General features: G+C 37.5%; 1 protein-coding gene across 6 annotated transcripts in view; it reads left to right on the top strand.

Moving 5' to 3' along the window:
• Nucleotides 1-7,857: 7,857 nt before the first annotated feature.
• The window catches only part of dzip1 (DAZ interacting zinc finger protein 1), a 29,725-nt gene continuing 28,748 nt past the window's right edge, over nucleotides 7,858-8,834 (top strand). For all 6 annotated transcript variants that reach the window (XM_051706545.1, XM_051706543.1, XM_051706549.1 and 3 more), the window contains exon 1: nucleotides 7,858-8,027. The gene's annotated coding sequence lies outside the window, so the exon portion shown is untranslated. The remainder of the gene's footprint in view (nucleotides 8,028-8,834) is intronic.

Genomic DNA, 8,834 nt, shown 5'->3' with positions numbered 1-8,834 from the left:
ATTCACTGGGTATTGACTCTGGGAATGAGAAACAGCTGATGAGGTAAAACCATGTATTTTTACCAGTTTCAAGTTATAATATGCAAAAGAAAGTTTACAAACATGGGATGAGACAACCCCCATGAAATTAAATTTTACCACTGAGCTGAAACTTCTCAGCAGTTCATATACCTTTCTCACCAGAGAATTTCATCTGTTCGCTGGCAGCATGGGGCAGCGAACAGTGGAGATGTATGTGGAGATTGGTTGTTTTGTGTCCTGTTTGTGTGGCTGGATGTTGATTTGTTCCACTCTGGCAACTGAGTTTTGGATTGTGTCTGAAAGCAGCGGAGTTGTTCTCGAAGCCGGCGATTTTTATTCAAATATATGGATGGACTGTGTCACAGACTCCGCAGGAGTATCTGACTGTAAATATTTCCCCTCCATGATGGACCTATCTGGTAAGAACAAAATCTGTTGAAACAGAGACACTGTGTCATAATTTGGGCATTTATAAAGGAGACCCAACTTTTTATTTTTGTATTATAGGACTTTTTTTTTTTTTTTTAGTTTCTCTGGGTTTCTTTGAGACAATTCACAGTTGTCAGTCCTAGGACATCCAACAAAAAAGCAGCTTAAACCAGTCTAATCGGGTTGGGTCAGCATTGAGAGACCCACTTGGCCAGGTTGGGAGTCCAGCTTAAACCAGTCAAGCAGCTTAACTTTTTCTTTCTTTTTTTTTTTTTTTTTTTTTTTGTAAATAGTTTTATGAAAACCTCCTGTCCTTGGTTTTTTATTTGTAACATCTGTTGTAGCACTTAAAGGTGCTGTAAGCATTTATTTTTTTTTAATGGAAAGGTATACAAAAAACAATTCCTACTGCCTGAAATATATCACTGAAATAAGTGTCCTGATATATTCACTGATCTCTGTGACAGCTCTAGACTCTGTAAACAGCAAACAAAAATGTGTCCACGTGCCACGGTCTCTGACGATTTCTGCCTGTCAATAATTTTTTGCGATCTCATAGTATTTTTGTTGCAGTGAATTATTAAGGCTTAATGCCATTTTTATTGCATGTTGCTATAAAAATTTTATGTTGAGGGTGCTATTTTGCTGCTGTTGTTTTGACAAGCGCTCCTGCTCGATGTTGGTCTAAAAGCTCATTTGATATCTTTGGAGTGCAGGGTTTTGGAAAGAGGGGGTGTGGTTAATCCAACAGCTCAATTTATGGAAATTCTAGAATGGCCAAAATCGCTTACAGCACCTATAATTATTCTAATCTAGGTTTAATTATACATATTATGGCATATATATATATAGTTGGTGTTGATTTAATTTTATGGGTAAGAGTTAATATATTCTCAATCTTATTATTCATATTAGGGAAAAATGTGTATATTAATTTATTCAGTTGAAGTATTTGAAATGAATGGATAACAAAAAGGAATCTTCTGTTTAGAACAATATCTGCCCTATACAGCTGAAGTCAGAAGTTTACATACACCTTAGCCAAATACATTTAAACAGTTTTAAAACAGTTTTTCACAATTCCTGACATTTAATCATAGAAAGCATTCCCTGTCTTAGGTCAGTTTGGATCACTATTTTATTTTCAGAATGTACAATATCAGAATAATAGTAGAGAGAATGATTTATTTCAACTTTTATTCCTTTCATCACATTCCCAGTGGGTCAGAAGTTTACATACACTTTGTTAGTATTTGGTAGCATTGCCTTTAAATTGTTTAACTTGGGTCAAACGTTTTGGGTAGCCTTCCATAAGCTTCTCACAATAAATTGCTGGAATTTTGGCCCATTCCTCCTGACAGAACTGGTGTAACTGAGTCAGGTTTGTAGGCCTCCTTCCTCACACACGCTTTTTCAGTTCTGCCCAGAAATTTTCTATCGGATTGAGGTCAGGGTTTTATGATGGCCACTCCAATACCTTGACTTTGTTGTCCTTAAGCCATTTTGCCACAACTTTGAGGAATGCTTGGGGTCATTGTCCATTTGGAAGACCCATTTGCAACCAAGCTTTAACTTCCTGGCTGATGTCTTGAGATGTTGCTTCAATGTCCACATAATTTTCCTTCCTCATGATGCCATCTATTTTGTGAAGTGCACCAGTCCCTCCTGCAGCAAAGCACCCCCACAACATGATGTTGCCACCCCCATGCCATAATGACTTCAACCTAAGTGTATGTGAACTTCTGACTTCAATTGTATATACACACTCACTGAGCACTTTATTAGGAACACCTGTACATCTAATTATTCATGCAATTATCTAATCAGCCAATGTGTGGCAGTAGTGCAATGCATAAAATCATGCATATACGGGTCATGAGCTTCAGTTAATGTTCACATCAACCATCAGAATGGGGAAAAAATGTGATCTCAGTGATTTCAACCGTGGCATGATTGTTGGTGCCAGATGGGCTGGTTTGAGTATTTCTGTAACTGCTGATCTCCTGGGATTTTCACACACAACAGTCTCTAGAGTTTACACAGAATGGTGCCAAAAACAAAAAACATCCAGTGAGCAGCAGTTTTGCCAATGGAAATGCCTGGTTGATGAGAGAGGTCAATGGAGAATGGCCAGAATGGTTCGAGCTGACAAGGTTATGGTAACTCAGATAACCACTTTGTTCAACTGAAGTGAGCAGAATAGCATCTCAGAATGCACAATATGTTGAACCTTGAGGTGGATGGGTTACAACAGCAGAAGACCATGTTGGGTACTTTATTAGGACCATAGTGTTTCTAATAAAGTGCTCTGTGAGTGTATATAATGTAGGTATATATGCGTAATATGTTGCAATGAAAACACAGCATAAAATTTTTACAAAATTATATACAGTATTTGTTGTTTTATAAGTTTTTTGTATTATATTTGTTGTATATGTTGTTTGTGTATATATAGTTGATATTTGCTGTTTAAGATATATCTGTCTCAAAGTGTTGTCAGTTACTTTTGAGTTTAATTAAACACATTACTGTAAATGCGAGCACTGCTCAAATCATAGGTATAATAATGTGCAAACAAAAATACAAGAGATAAATCATTTTATAAACATATTTCAGTAGATCAGTATTGCAAAGTATGTGTTAGAAGAAAATAGGTTGAAAGCTAAAACTTGGAAAAAATAATTATTGGCTGAAGTTCTTTCCTAAATAACAACTGGATCCTGAAGTCCTTTACAGTGGACTTTAAATATTTTATTTTATTTTATTTAAGATAAATTGCCATATATTTCTTATGCAACACTATATTGATGTTAAATAAATGCATAACACTTCTCTGCTGGGTCTCAGGAGGGTATTGCAGGATTATTAATAGCATCTCTCTTTCTTTCTGGTTGTTAGTTTTCCTCCATGTGAGCAGGGCTTTGGCTGTCATCTCTGTGATATTTGGCTTCTGGGGGGCTGTGCTTGCCCTCATTGGGATGAAGTGTACCAAAATCGGAGGCTCCGAGCTCGCTAACGACAGAGTGACATTTGCAGCGGCACTGACATACATGGCATCTGGTAAACTTTTTTCACAAGCATTTTCAAAGCATTTATTGTAATAAACTGATGTATTGTCTGTTTTGCAGGGTTCTGTGATATGATAGTGTACTCCATGTGGGGAGATAAAGTGCGCACAGAATTTTTGGATCCATATTTCTTAGAAATCAAGTATGTAACTATGATGTCTTTCATGGTGGTCACGCATATCTATCTTGTGTATCTATCATATCTATTGCAATGGATAATTTATTGTCCTTGTTAGGTGTACTCCAATGTGTTAAATGACTCCTTTTAAATAAATGTCTTTTGTTTCTCAGGTTTGAGCTCAGTGCAGCTCTGTTCATCGGTTGGGGAGGTTCTTCTCTAGTTATATGTGGAAGTGCAGTCATGTGCTATTTCTCTGGACGAGAGTCATTTAACAAAAGGTGTGGCCTATCTCACTGTATAGATTAAACAGAGACAAACCAAATAATGTGTTTTACTAAAAAACCCAGAAGACCACCAACCTACATGACAGCACGTACCAGACAGACATACATGCTTTTACATTTATACCAATCAAACAGAGAGGGCAGAGAAAGAAGAGAGAACAGAGAAAGTAGAAAGAGTAAAGGTACGACAGGAACACGAGAAAGTCAGTCTTCAAAAACTTCCAGGACCACACTGCTCCCCATAGACTCAGCTGTGTAACACAACGTTAAAAGAAAGTAATAATTTGGCTAATAAAAAGAAAATTGCTGGGTAAGCCAAATTAAAAGTATGAGGCAATCATTTTAAAATGCAACATGCATTTTCCTTGTACCCTACGTGAATCTGGTATGTACATGTTTTTCATATAAGACTTTCTTATAAAAACTAACACTGACAATATTAGACTTATCTAGACAATCAATTAAACTGTTTTTGTGTTTTAGTATATTTGGTGTATTGTATTGCTGTTGTTGTATTGACCTTGAAGTCATTGTTTGGCCTTCTGAACCACCTGCATTACTGTTAAAGTGATTATCATTTTGATGGTTTATCTTTAGTGAATGGTTAAAGTAAGCTCCCATTTTATTTAATTGCTGTTTTACATTTATACAGTTCAGTTTCATATCTCTTGCATCACTCTGTGGTTTCTTCTCACATAATAAAATAATATGAACTCAGTTAATATTTCCACTTATGTCCATTATTTAAGGAGCTGTGTAATAAGAGAGATAATGTGTAGTTATTTGGTCATTATCACAAAATAATATTTTTTATAACATTACCACATTTGGGGGATAAACAGGCAAAAAGGCTGGCTTTATCTCAGAATCAGAATGAGCTTTATTGCCAAGTATGCTTACACATACAAGGAATTTGTTTTGGTGACAAAAGCTTCCAGTGCACAAACAATACAACAAGATAAAAATAAAAAGTGAACAGAAAATATAAGTATGCATAGAAATACACAATAAGACTATATATATATATATATACAAATCTGTTATATACAGATGTGAGGGAATGTATGGCAGAAGAGGTAGGTTATGTTGGATAAATATAAATAGACTAAACTGTGTATTGCACAAAATTATTGCTCAATAGGGCAGTTTTAACTGTTCATGAGATGGATAGCCTGAGGGAAAAAACTGTTCCTGTGCCTGACGGTTCTGGTGCTCAGAGCTCTGTAGCGCCTGCCAGAAGGCAACAATTCAAAAAGGTAGTGGGCAGGGTGAGTGGGTCCAGAGCAATTTTTCCAGCCCTTTTCCTCACTCTGGCAGTATACAGTTCTTGAAGACAGGGCAGGGGGCAACCAATAATCCGCTTAGCAGTCCGAACTGTCCTTTGTAGTCTTCTGATGTCCGATTTCGTAGCTGAACCAAACCAGACAGTTATTGAAGTGCAGAGGACAGACTCAATGACTGCTGAGTAGAACTGAATCAGCAGCGCCTGTGGCAGGTTGAATTTCCTCAGCTGGCGAAGGAAGTACAACCTCTGCTGGGCCTTTTTCACAGTGGAGTCAATGTGGGTCTCCCACTTCAGGTCCTGTGAGATGGTAGTGCCCAGGAACCTGAATGACTCCTGCTGCCACAGTGCTGTTTAGAATGGTGAGCGGGGTCAATGATGGGGTGTTCCTCCTAAAGTCCACTATCATCTCCACTGTTCTGAGTGTGTTCAGCTCCAGGTTGTTTTGACTGCACCAGTGAGCCAGCCATTCAACCTCCCTTCTGTATACAGTCTCATCGTCATTTCGGATCTTAACCCTTAAAAACCTTTAAAGGGATATTTCACCCAAAAATGAAAAATCTCTCATCATTTACTCACCCCAGGGCTGTAACCACAATACAAGTCCCCCTCAATAATCAGATATGGCCAGATTGTCAGATCTGTGCTCAAAAAATGAGCCACCAGTTAAAGGAGTAGTTCACCTAAAAATGGAAAATGTACTTTTACTCACTCATTTACTCACCCTTATGTTGTTCAAAAAAAGCTCTATTCCATAGAATAACAGTGTATAGTGAGCAGGAGCTGTCAAGCTTAATGAAGGACAAATACTATAAAGCACTATTAAAGGTTCAGTATAAAGACACCATAACAGTAGTCCATATGACAAGTGCACTATATTTCAAACTTTCTAGAACCATACAACAGCTATGTGTTGTATGGACTACTATTATGTTATTTTTATAATGAATTTTTTATTTTTTTTTCTCTTTGGACCTTGACAGCAGTGGTCAATATAAACTGTTTTTATTTGGAAAAGAGCAGCGTTAGGATTCTTGAAGAAAATATTGTACGATTCTACTCGGATGAAATGAGGGGCAACTTGAGGGTAGTAAATAATTTTGTGTATTTTCTTTTTACTAGCCAGCTGACACAGTCATGTCATGTCATTTTACAGATACATCAATGATGAAAAGAAATTCAAATTTTATCACGTCATCTTTTCTTTGAGACAGCACAAAAAAGAAAGAAAAGATAACTGAAACATGCAAATTACTAGCAATGCAGACACAGTGTTTTTGTCTTGTACTGTGTGAACTTTAAAAATTCATGTATCTTTTAAAACCAAAAATTATACAATTTTGGGCCTTTATCGCATTTCAAGCCTTTATTCAGAAAATTTTTCATTCAGCGCCTTTACTATATTAAAGACCAAAGAGGACCATTATATTTGTGACCTCAACACCCTTGACCCCCCTACCCCCAAAATGATTTGGTCCCCCTAATGTTCAAGACATGGTTACGGCCTTGACTCACCCTCGTGCCGTCTAAGATGTGTATGACTTTCTTTCTTCCGCAGAACACAAATGAAGATTTTTAGAGGAATATCCCAACTCCCAACAGCCAGCAGGCATATCACCCTGCAGCTCTTGCCTGGTTGCCCACTATAGCTAAACAGGGTTGAGCCTGGCCAGTACATGGATGGGAGACCTGTGGGGAAACTAAGGTTCTGCTGGAAGAGGTATTAGGGTGGCCAGCAGGGGGTGCTCTCTCTGTGGGTCCTAGTGCCTCAGTATAGTGACAGGGACACTATACTGTAAGAAGGTTGAGATGTTGAATGGAGGTCCTGACTCTCTGTGGTCATTAAAAATCCCAGGACACTTCTTGTAAAAAGTAGGGGTGTAACCCTGGTGTCCAGGCCAAATTCTCCCCATTGGCCCTTCTCAATCATGGCCTCTTAATAATCTCCATTGGTTAATTGGCTCTATAACTCTACTCTCCTCTCCATCAATAGCTGGTGTGTACTGGTGCACTATGGCTGCTGTTGCATCATCCAGGTGGATGCTGAAATCTGGTGGTGGTTGAGAAGACTCCCCCTATACTATGTAAAGTGCTTTGAGTGCCTAGAAAAGGGCTATATAAGTGTAAGGAATTATTATTAATGATTAACTCTGTAGGTCCATTAAATGCAAGTAAATGGTGACCTGAAATTTGAAGCTCCAAAAAGCAGATAAAGTCATCATAAACATAATCCACAAGACTCAAGTGGTTTAATCAACGTCTTCTGAATCGATCCATTTGGTTTTGGGTGAGAATAGACCAAAATAAAACAAATTTTTCACTGTACATCTTGTCACTGCAGTCTCTAGGCACAATCATGATTTCAAACTCGATTACACTTTATAGTGCTTGAGGCATGAGCAGAGCAGGAAGTGTAATCGAGCTTGAAATCATGATCGCCAAGGAGACTGTTGTCAAGATGTACAGTGAAAAATTTGTTTTATTTTGGTCTGGAAATTTTTTTTGTCAATAAAGGTTATACTGCTGAAGACCTGTTTATTATGTTCCCTGCGGTACTCCTTTGAATCTGCGCGCGCACTTCCCCCTCCTCGAGCAGCAGAGATGGGATGAGGCACCAGGAATGTGCCATGACGTCACATCGGTCTGGCTCTCACACATTTGGGGGAATCATTTTGTTCCGCTTGCTGTCCCGTGCATTTAGAAAACATTACGATAACTTTATAGTGTTAGTTCGATTAACATAGCAGAGGCAAATCCAAATTTCGGATGGAGCGGTTTTGAAGCACTTCTGCATGGATTCTTTGCCAAAAGTTAGCCGTGAGGTAAGAGACATTGCGTTAATCCTTCCCGTTATTTTAGCGGCCGATGAGTGAGTCGCCGAAACTTTTTTGGTTTGCTTCAAAACTGGCTGGTAACGAACTTAATAAGATATGTATGGATCACGTAGTTGTATGGGGTTGAAATGTAGGACTTTTCTTTTCTTTTAACGCTCTTCTCTTTAACGTGGGCTTGCATGCGTTCTCCTTTTGTTCTTAAAGGAGCTTGTCCCAACTTGAGATGTTTTGAAGGGGCAGTAATCTGAGAAGCAGGCTGTTGAAAAATGCTCAAGAGAAAGAGACTCCGAGTGCTCGAAGTTTCTGGGTGAATCTCATGAAAAAATGTCTAGGTTACATTCAACCCCAAAAATAAAAATAACAATTTTTTGCTAAAATAAAATTAACCATATTTTTTAGGGTCATTAAGTATAGTTGCATTGTGACATAATTTTATTACAATGAAGCACTTTTAAACCCCCAAATTGAAAAATAACTAATAAAATAAAGTAAATAATAAATCGAATTTTCATGGTAGTGTTTGTTGTACAGCCTTTGTTGTTCGCTGACTTTAATACAAAATATTTGTTTTTAAGTGTAATTCGGATTAAAAAAAAATACAGTATAGCCGAACATCTAATGAGATTTACAACTGAGAATTTAAAATAAATAAAAACTAAGCATACGGGAATTTCAGGAAAAGTTAGCTTAAAGGTCATGAAAATAATGTCTCAGTAAGAAGAAAAAAAATCTTTATTGTACTTGAAATAGGCTTAATTGTCTTTCAGTAAAATATAGCTTCAAAACCAAAGATAA

This window comes from Myxocyprinus asiaticus, chromosome 9 (assembly GCF_019703515.2).
Source record: "Myxocyprinus asiaticus isolate MX2 ecotype Aquarium Trade chromosome 9, UBuf_Myxa_2, whole genome shotgun sequence".
Taxonomy (NCBI): domain Eukaryota; kingdom Metazoa; phylum Chordata; class Actinopteri; order Cypriniformes; family Catostomidae; genus Myxocyprinus; species Myxocyprinus asiaticus.
Note: the sequence above shows the minus strand (reverse complement) of the source record. Positions and strands in the feature narration are given on the sequence as shown.